This window comes from Anolis carolinensis, chromosome 4 (assembly GCF_035594765.1).
Source record: "Anolis carolinensis isolate JA03-04 chromosome 4, rAnoCar3.1.pri, whole genome shotgun sequence".
In the NCBI taxonomy this organism is placed as follows: Eukaryota; Metazoa; Chordata; class Lepidosauria; order Squamata; family Dactyloidae; genus Anolis; species Anolis carolinensis.
Genome location: NC_085844.1, coordinates 218,152,592 through 218,163,626, shown reverse-complemented (window position 1 = coordinate 218,163,626; position 11,035 = coordinate 218,152,592). Strand labels below are relative to the sequence as shown.

The 11,035-nt window shown below is 40.4% G+C and overlaps 1 protein-coding gene across 2 annotated transcripts in view; it reads left to right on the top strand.

The window, feature by feature from the left end:
- Positions 1–682: 682 nt before the first annotated feature.
- ncoa6 (nuclear receptor coactivator 6) overlaps positions 683–11,035 on the top strand; it is a 67,199-nt gene continuing 56,846 nt past the window's right edge. For both annotated transcript variants that reach the window (XM_062978814.1, XM_062978813.1), the window contains exon 1: positions 683–896. The gene's annotated coding sequence lies outside the window, so the exon portion shown is untranslated. The remainder of the gene's footprint in view (positions 897–11,035) is intronic.

The window sequence follows — 11,035 nt, the reverse complement described above, 5'->3', positions numbered from 1 at the left end:
GGTCCATGAGGTCATGAAGAGTCAGAAACGACTATGCGACTCAGAGAGAGAGACTCTCATTTCTGATGATTACAAAGTTTCATTTTGTTGGCTTGTGTAATTAAAGCAACAATGTACCTTAACTAAATATAAAAATAAATCACACATAACAGCGATTAAAATAGGAGATTAAAAACCCCATGGGTAGATTGGTTCAAAGCAAAAAAATGTGGGATTTTATCCACCTGTGTGGAAGGGGCCTGAGTCCACATTGCCATATATTCCAGTTCAAAGCGGGAACATGTGGGATTTTATCCAGCTGGGTGGAAAGGCGTCAGTAGGCCCTTTGACTCAAACTGAAGGGGCCCAAGACTGGGCTGCTCAGTGCTCACCCTGTTTTGGAGAGAAAAGCAGAAGTTGGCGGGAGGGAGGGGGTTTGCGCTGGAGAAGGAAGAGGAAGAAGGAGAAAAAGAAGAAGAAAAATAAGGCTGTGAGCGCGAGACCAGAAGCAGAACCAGCAGCAGCAGCAGGCACGCGCTCTAACCCTGTAGGCGGGCGGGCGGGCGCGCGCACGCCTCCCTCCCTCCTTCCCGGCACAATAATACTTTTTTGGGGGGGGGGGGGGGAGGAAGGAGGAGGAGCAGCGCGCGCAGCCAGCGAGGCGCGCGCGCAGCCGAGCGGGTGGGTCACGTGAGCCGCCACGCCCCTCCCTCTCGGAGGCGGAGCCGCGGCCGGGTTGGAGGGGGTCCGTGGCGCCCCGGAGTTTCGGGCTCGGGCTGACCTCCTCCTCCTCCTCCCTCCGTTCCGCCTCTGTCTCGGCTCTTCCTGCCCCCTTTCGCCTGGGGCGTCCGGCAGTAAGGCAGGCCGCGGCGGGGTGGCCTTGGACCCGGCGCTGTGAGGCGCGGCGGCGCCCTCAGGTGAGGCGAGTGGGTCCCTCGCGTGGGGTATCTCTCTGTATGTATTTGTGCAAATGAGGCGGGGCCTGGTGGGGAGGTGAGTTACCTCAGTCGCGAGGCGTCATAGAGAGAAGAAGGGGTCTCTCCCTGGCTATGCAAGGCCCGCTCTCTCGCTCTCTCTCTCTCTCTCTCGGCCGGGGAGCTGCTGCTGCTGCTGCCCTGACAGCCATGGTGGAGGAAGAGGAGGACGGGCGGCGGCCTCAGCTGAGGCCTGCTCGGGGTCGCCGGGAAGAAGGCCGAGTCCTGGCCCTGGGCGCCCCCTTCCTCTTGGGGAGGAGAAACCCCCGAGGAAGGAGGCGGGTTTGGCGCCCGCGAGGAAGGCCTCCTGGCCCAGGAGGGAGGCAAGAGGGAGAGTGGCGCTGCCACTCTGGGGAACCGATGTGCATGCAGTGTGTACGTGGATGTATGTATTAAATACACAGAGTCTGGCCTACAGCTACGCAACACTGTCCAAACAAAACACAGACATACATGGATCATGCGTGTATCTGTGTGCACCTCTGTGTATGTATATGTAAGGAGTCTGGCTTAAAGCCACACACACACACAAAACAGCTTCCAAAGGAAGCACAAGACTATATACACACCCATACATATACATATGTATAGGTCTATGCTTCCTTTGGAAGATGTTGGATGTCTTTAGGCCAGACTTCTCTGACTTACACACACACACACACACATATATAAATACATACATATATGTACAGCTTCCTTTGGATAGCTGTAGGCCGGACTCTCTGTATATATACCCAAACATATATGTACACATAGAAACACACAAACATATATGTCTGGTGCATACTTTGGAAACTGTGTGTGTGTGTGTGTGTGTTGGAAATACAGTAGAGTCTCATTTATCCAACACTCGCTTATCCAACGTTCTGGATTATCCAATGCATTTTTGTAATTTGTAAAATCATAACCTAATTTGATGTTTAATAGACTTTTCCTTAATCCCTCCTTATTATCCAACATATTTGCTTATCCAACATTCTGCTGGCCTGTTTATGTTGGAAGTGAGACTATACTGTAGTTGGAAAGTATTGAATTGCTTTAGGCCAGATACCGTGTGTGTGTGTGTGTATGTGTGTGTGTGTGTGTGTGTATATATATATATATATATGCATGCACACACACACACACTATATATATATATATATATATATATATATATATATACACACACACACACATACACACGTATACATATGTATATGTGCTTACTTTGGAAGATATTGGGTATCTTTAGGCCAGACTTCTCTCTGTCACACACACACTCATATATAAATACATACATACATACATACATACATGTACACCTTCCTTTGGATAGCTTTAGGCCAGACTCCCTATATATAAAACACAAACATATATGTACGCATAGAAACACAAACACAGAGATATCCCCTGAATCCCCTTCAGGGCAGAGAAAGGCAGGGTATAAATAGGGTACATTCTTTAAATTATATAGGGCATCTGGTCTAAAGCAACCCAATACTTTCCAAAGAAAGCCAGACATACATGTGTGTGTATCAATGTTTACATATATGTATGTATGCATTTTTATTTATGGCATCTGGACTAAAGCCACTGAACACCTTCCAAAGGAAGCATAGACACTATGTGTTTACATATCTATGTGTATGTATTTATATACAGTGGGGTCTCACTTACCCAACATAAACGGGCCGGCAGAACGTTGGATAAGTGAAAACATTGGATAATAAGGAAGGATTAAGGAAAAGCCTATTAAACATCAAATTACGCTATGATTTTACAAATTAAGCACCAAAACATCATATTTTTACAACAAATTGACAGAAAAAGCAGTTCAGTACACAATAACATTATGTAGTAATTACTGTATTTATGAATTTAGCACCAAAACATCACAGTGTATTGGAAACATTGACTACAAAAACATTGACTACTAAAAAGCAGACTGCGTTGGATAATACAGAACGTTGGATAAGCAAAGGTTGGATAAGCAAGACTCTATGGAATCTGGCCTAAAGTCACCCAACACTTCCCAAAGGAAGTGCAAGCCTATGTGTGTGTGTGATTCTATGTGTACATATATGTATGTATTTATATATATTTGGAGTCTGGCCTAAAGCAATTCAGTACCTTCCAAAGGAAGCAGATACACATATGTGTGTGTGTCGCTGCACTTCCTTTGGAAGGTATTGGGTAACTTTAGGCCAGACTCCAGAGAGGGGTGGCCTTGTATCAGGGCCAGGTCCCCTTCCCCATTTTTTAAATGTAGTTTCTAATGAAAGATGGAGTACAGAGCGGTTCAGGGATGAAGCACAATCAATGTTCCTTCTGGACACAACCCCACATAGCCGAGGCAATCCTGTTCTGTGTCAAAATACGAGTTGCCTGTCTCTCATTTGTAATGTTTGGACCAGAAGTGTTCCATATTTTAGAATAATTGCAAATACATAAATGAGGTATCTTGGGATGGGACTCATTGAATGAAATTCATTGATGTTTCATAGACACAGTATACACATAAACTGGAGGTCATTTTATACACCATATTTTTGTGCATGAGACAAAGTTTGTATGCATTGAACCATCAGAAAGCAGAGATGTTACTATGTCAGCCACTGAAATGAATGACTTTGGAGGGTTTTGGATTTTGGAATTCAACCTTTATCACTTACGTCAGTGGTTCTCAACCTGGGGTCCCCAAATGTTTTTTTGCCTTCAACTCCCAGAAATCCTTACAGCTGGTAAACTGGCTGGGAATTCTGGGAATTGTATGCCAAAACATCTGGGGACCCCAGGTTGAGAACCACTGACTTGTGTTCCACCTGAGCCCTGTTGCCTTTTTTATTTCAGCCAAAATGGTCACTTCATAAAGGACCAGAAATGACTGAGCACCCAGTCCTCTGTATTACTACTTTTGTGTTTAAATTGCAATTGGATTGTCTGCTACCCATGTTGAGATGAGACTAATTGCTTTTAATTATTCCCCAAATTGTATATATAGTCAGGTCTTAGGTTTCTTTTAAAACCCTGGTAAATACAGGATGAGTAATTTATCTGTAGTGTCTTTTTCCATTAAATAACTCATGTGTCCATTTGCCAGTTGTCAGGTAGAGAAAAACTGATGTTGGTTTGTAACTAAGGCTAACTTGGATAATGTAATATTGTTGTGTCAGTTATTGTTAAGAAATATCAATAGAGCCACCATCTTATTTTATAGTATGCCTCCAGTATCCACAGGATCAGTATTTGTGTTTTCATTTATCCCCTTCTGACAAAAGATGGCCTCTGGCGTGATTTTGTGGAATTCTTTGCCAGTTCTTGATTTCAATAGGATTTTCTGTTATCTGCAATTTCACTTATTCATGTGAAGTCTAGGAATATATCCCCTGCAGATATGGGGGGCCGTACTTTAGTATCAAATTCAGTATCCTGGTGGAGCATGGCTTATATTGGATGCTCCAGGAAGGATGCCCTTATCCTAAGAAGTCTTCCAAAATTTGACATATTGTAGTGCAATTATTATTTCAGCGAGTATGAGAATTGCTAGGATTTGTGAGTTTGATCTTTTTGGTTGTTCTCATGAATCACTTATCCTACGATGAACCCTGGGAGGTATGTGTTCCAGAGTAACATTGACTTCCAAAATTAGTAACATCCAGCACCTTGAGAACTACAGCACATAGTCCTACTTCCTGCTTCATAAATTTTTCACACAATATGTTTTAATTCTTTGTTTTGTATGTCTGCCTAGAGTCACATAAAATCAGTGGCAGGGCATCTCATAGGGTAGCCCATATTGTCTTTGCAAATGCAAATATTTTGATGTAAGGTAAAAGGTAAAGGTTTTCCCCTGACGTTAAGTCCAGTCATGTCTGACTCTGGGGGTTGGAGCTCATCTCCATTTCTAAGCCGAAGAGCCGGCGTTGTCCGTAGACACCTGTAAGGTCATGTGGCCGGCATGACTGCATGGAATGCCGTTACATTCTGATGTAGAATAGCTTTATTCTAGAAATACAATTATAATAAATATAGCTTTGAATCTGGAGATATCATTTCTTAAATAAATACAAATTATCTAATAAATGAACCTTTCTGTGTTATGGCTTCTTAGGATTATACATTTGACCGATGATTCCCGTTGCTCTGCTTTGTTCTTGTAGTCTTGATTTTTCTTTTTATCTTCCAGAAGTCAAAGTGTAATGTTCAAGAGTAACATTTAAAATAGTGAAGGAAAATCTAATTTTGAATATTTATTGGTGTTAAAGTTTAAGGTGTCTATATATACTTTTAAATGACCTTAAATAGTTTTAAAGTGTAGTTTAAAATGTATTTTTACATTATTTATGTTCATGACATGAAATTTGTAATTTTTAAATTTCTATATTCATTTTTAATACACTTGCCCTTTTAAATTTATTTTGTGATATGTTTGCAGTTAGTTGTCTTGAGTCCTATGTCATGATAAAAGTGGGACAAAAATAAAATAAATCAAATATATAAAAATAGTCACTATATAGTAAAAAGATAAGAAAGCCAGTTGAGTGCTGGAGTAGGACATTGGAACTCGGCAGCTTAAATGAGATGTGAGAGATGCTGTCTATTAGAAGGAATTGTTCACTTCCCAGGACTTCGGTGCTCTAGAATGGCACTGCAGACCAGCCACATTCCAAATACAGTAGAGTCTCACTTATCCAACATAAACGGGCCAGCAGAACGTTGGATAAGTGAATATGTTGGATAATAAGGAGGGATTAAGGAAAAGCCTATTAAACATCAAATTAGGTTATGATTTTACAAATTAAGCACCAAAACATCATGTTATACAACAAACTTGACAGAAAAAGTAGTTCAACACACAGTAATGCTATGTAGTAATTACTGTATTTACGAATTTAGCACCAAAATACCACGATATATTGAAAACATTGGCTACAAAAATGTGTTGGATAATCCAGAATGTTGGATAAGTGAGACTCTACTATACCACCATTTTAAGAAGCACTACTCTAGAATACTAAATTATTGATCAGATTGTTAGACAATGTTACAGTTTAGAAAACGTGCAGAATAATACATGCATGTCGTAATTAGTATGACTAAAACTGGTTGCCATCCCTTAAAAACAGGATCATTTTGTTATGGGGAAATCTTTTTTTTTTAAAAAAATAATCTTTATTAAGAATTTTCATACAATATGATAAAATAAGTGAGTGGTAAATATAGAGAAATAAAGAGGTGGGGGGGGGAAGGGAGGAGTAAACAGAGAGGGAAACACACACACACACACACACACAAAAAAGCAATTAAATTAAAAACATCTGGAACTTCCCAGCTTTCCCGATGAGGTATTTTCCATTTGCTTCCTTCTTCTTTCCTCAACTTCATTCCCTTCTTCTTGCTTCTTAATGTATTAGTGAATTCTTACTTAATTGTCTATTTCTACCTGTTGATTTATTGATTTATTATTTATTTTATCATTTTCTTTGGTTTAGTTTAATATCTTATGCTTTTTTCTTGTTTTTCCTTTTTTCCTTTCTATTTATATAATTATCTACTTGTTGCCAGTTTGTCTCTTTTCTAGGTTTTCCCTGCTGTTTAGCTATTAGAAAGGTTAGCCTATCCTAATTTTTTATCTCTGCAACTTTAGTTAACCATTCTATTTCGCTGGGAATTTCTTTCTGTCTCCAGTATCTTCCATAGGTAATTCTGGCCGCTGTTGTTAAATATGTCACTATTTTTTCTTCGTTTGAGCCTGGGGGTAGGTTAGAGATTCCTAATAAGTATGTTTCAGGAAGTTTATTAAGTCTTTTTTCTAGGATCTTTGTTACACTTTGATGTATATTTGACCAATATTCTTTAGCTTTCCTACATTTCCACCACATGTGAAAGTATGTACCTTCTTTCTCACCACATTTCCAACATTTTGTGTTCATGCTTTTATTTATCAAACCTAGTTTTTTTGGTGTGATGTGCCACCTGTAGAGCATCTTCATCCAATTTTCTTTTAAATCATACGAATATGTTAATTTTAATTTTCTGTTCCATCCTGCCTCCCATTCGTCCATGTGTATCACTCTCTCTACATCTTTCGCCCATTTGGTCATACATTCTTTGACTGTTTCGGTCTCTGTGTCCCATTCAAGTAATACTTTATATATTTTCGAGATTATTTTTCCTGGGGAAATCTTGACAATCTTTTACATCACTTAAACTTAGGCTGAAATCCAGTTTTGGAATCCTGTTTTTAATTTCTCTGCCTTATACACAGAGAATGTGAAAGAATTTGTGTGCTTTTTGGGTACTGGTACTACTTTGATATCAGGTTTTATTTATATCTGCTTTTGTTCCATTATAGCACCCAAGACTACCAGGCAGTGATCAGGACCAGTGATCTGCTTAGGTTCAGTATGATTGTTGTATCATGTGCTCTCAGACAATGGCTTGGACTGTGTAGGCAAAACTATACTGGGGATGCCTTGCATTTGAGTTCTAGTACTGGCTTAACTATGTAGGTTAAGAGATAAAAACTATTAAATGCCCATGAAATAGGAGAACCTATAATTGGTTCTGTGGGAGCAAGGAAAAAAAATCTTAATCAGGGTGATTCAGGAAGCTAGCATAAGTTTCTTACAGGTAAGAGAAATAATTTCCGAATTATAATACTTATAATTAGCCCCCCCCCCCAAACCCGGAATTTGACAACACAACCCATCATCCACGCCTCTAGGTTGATACAACAAAAAGAAAAGAAAAATAAAGTCCTAATTAGAGGGAGAGAAATAATTGTTTTTATCCAATTGCTGCCAGTTAGAAGGCTAAGCTCCGCCCACTTGGTCTCCTAGCAACCCACTCAGCCCAGGGGACAGGCAGAGTTAGGCCTAATTTAGGCCTCTTCCACAGATTATCTAATTTGCACTGGATTATATGGCAGTGTAGACTCAAGGCCCTTCCACACAGCTATATAACTCATTTATAATCTTATATTATCTGCTTTGCACTGGATTATCTTGACTCCACACTGCCATATAATCCACTTCAGTGTCCATTTTATACAGCTGTGAAGAAGGGGCCTCATATAATCCAGTTCTAAGCAGATAATATAAGATTATCAATATACAGTAGAGTCTCACTTATCCAACATAAACAGGCCGGCAGAACGTTGGATAAGTGAATATGTTGGATAATAAGAAGGGATTCAGGAAAAGCTGATTAAACATCTAATTAGGTAATCATTATACAAATTAACCACCAAAACATCATGTTATACAACAAATTTGACAGAAAAGGTAGTTCTGTGCACAGTAATGCTATGTAGTAATTACTGTATTTACAAATTTACCACCAAAATATCACAATGAATTTAAAACACTGATTACAAAAACATTGATTACGAAAAGGCAGACTGCGTTGGATAATCCAGAACATTGGATAAGCGAATGTTGGATAAGTGAGATTCTACTTTAATATGAAATAATTACTGGGATAGAATAATACAGAACAATATAATCTCTAAAACCAGGACAGTAAATAAAGACCAACAGTCTGAAAGCAGGGAAATTGGTAATTCCACAAAGGAAACAATCAGGGCCAGCTAACACATCCCAAGAAAGGATTCTTCCAGAAAGGAAGCTGAGAAGGGAGTGAAGCAGTGTGTATTACCAAAGTCATTATTATTACAGTAGAGTCTCACTTATCCAACATAAATGGGCTGGCAGAACGTTGGATAAGCGAATATGTTGGATAATAAGGAGAGATTAAGGAAAAGCCTATTAAACATTAAATTAAGTTATGATTTTACAAATTAAGCACCAAAACATCGTGTTATACAACACATTTGACAGAAAAAGTAGTTCAATATGCAGTAATGCTATGCAGTAATTACTGTATTTACGAATTTAGCACCAAAATATCACGATATATTGAAAACATTGACTACAAAAATGCGTTGGATAATCCAGAACATTGGATAAGCGAGTGTTGGATAAGTGAGACTCTACTGTACTATCATTACTATTATTATTATTATTATTATTATTATTACTACTACTATTATTGTGTTGCGGTCAGCCATGAAAATGAATACAATCTGGCTCCAAGTATTAAAAAACACTAAAATCAGAATATATAAAAATTAATGTGGTATAATAAAACAGAACAATACAATCTCTAAAATCAGAACACTAAATAAAGAACAACACTCTGAAAACAGGGGAATTCCACACAGGAAACAATCAGAGCCAGCTAACACCTCCCAACAAAGTATTCCCATCATCAAAGTGTGGCAAATCCTCTGTTTTCTCAGGGCCACAGACAGTAGAAGCACATAAAATATCGCAAACAACACCACTCTGAAAACAAGGGAATTCCAGACAGGAAACAGTCAGGGCCCAACAAAAAAATCACTCAGGGAGGTGTCATTCCCACTTCAACAGGAGGAAACAGCCAGGCTTTAAAGCTGCAAGGCCATTACATGCTAATCATGTTTCCTAATTGCAGCATTCTTACTTGCCTCCAACAAACCAAAAAAAACCCCAATCAGAAATATTGTATATTCACAACCTTTAGGAAATAATATCCCCTGGTGGTGTTAAAGCGCTAAGCTGCTGAACTTCTGGACCGAAAGGCAGCAGGTTTGAATTGGGGGAGCAGAGAGAGCCCCCACTGTTAGCCCCAGCTTCTGCCAACCCAGAAGTTCAAAAACATGCAAATGTGAGTACATCAATAGCTACCACTCCGGTGGGAAGGTAACGCCGCTCCATGCAGTCATCCCACATGACCTTGGAGGAGTCTACGGACAACGGCGGCTCTTCGGCTTAGAAATGGAAATAAGCACCAACCCACAGAGTTGGTCACGACTGGACTTAACGTCAGGGGAAAACCTTTACCTTTTACCTTAACTACCACCAATTCCTCAATACATTATTTCCCATACCACCATACAAAAGGGACCCTGTCAATCCTCAAAGGAAACAGGTCTTGGTAGTAGGTGACTCCCTCCTTAGAGGAACGGAAGCCATCATTTCCAGACCGGACAGGATTGCTCGAGAAACATGCTTCCTCCCGGGGGCAAAAATACATCATATCACTCAGAGGCTCACCAGGCTTTTAAAGCCCCATCACCCTCCCCACCTTATGTTGATTCATGTAGGTACCAATGACACCGCTAGGCATACTTTTCAAAAGATCACAAATGATTTTCGAGCCCTCGGAAGTAAGCTAAAACTGTGTAATGTACAGGTGATCTTTTCATCCCTCCTCCCCGTTGTAGGACACGGCTCTACAAGGGCCGGAAAAATAGTACAGGTCAATAACTGGCTCAGAAAATGGTGTCAAGAGGAGCATTTTGGCTTCCTTGACCATGGTCTACTCTTCCAGGAGGATGGCCTACTGGCAAGCGATGGGGTGCATCTCACACAAGTAGGAAAACATCTTTTTGCACACAGACTCACAAACTTCATCAGGCGCACTTTAAACTAGATCCACTGGGGGAGGGGAACAACAGCCTGGCAAACACTATATTACCCACGACCACAGGGAACTGCCAAAAGGCTAAATGGGGGGCTGCACAAACACAGCAAGGACCAATTACCGAGAGCACAATAATCCCAAATAAACAACTCAAGGGGAGGTCACAGGGGCTTACATGTCTTTACACTAATGCACAGAGCATGGGAAATAAGCAAGACGAACTCCAACTTTTAGCACAGCACCACACGTCATAGGCATCACTGAAACCTGGTGGGATGACTCCCATCACTGGAATGTAGCCATTGAGGGCTATAACCTCTTTCACAGAAATAGAACAAAGGGGAGAGGAGGGGGAGTAGCTTTATATGTCAAAAACAGTTACGTTGCAGAAGAAATGCAAGACTAATCTGGGAAACCAGCTTGAAAGCATCTGGATAAGAATCAAGGGAACCAGGACTCAAAAAGATCTCGTCGTGGGTGTCTACTATAGACCTCCGAACCAGGATATAGAAGTTGATGAAGCCTTTTGTCAACAGCTGACCAAACAGGCACAAAGAAGAGATGTAGTAGTCATGGGCGACTTCAACTATCCTGATATCTGCTGGAAAACAAACTCGGCCAAGAGCACTAAG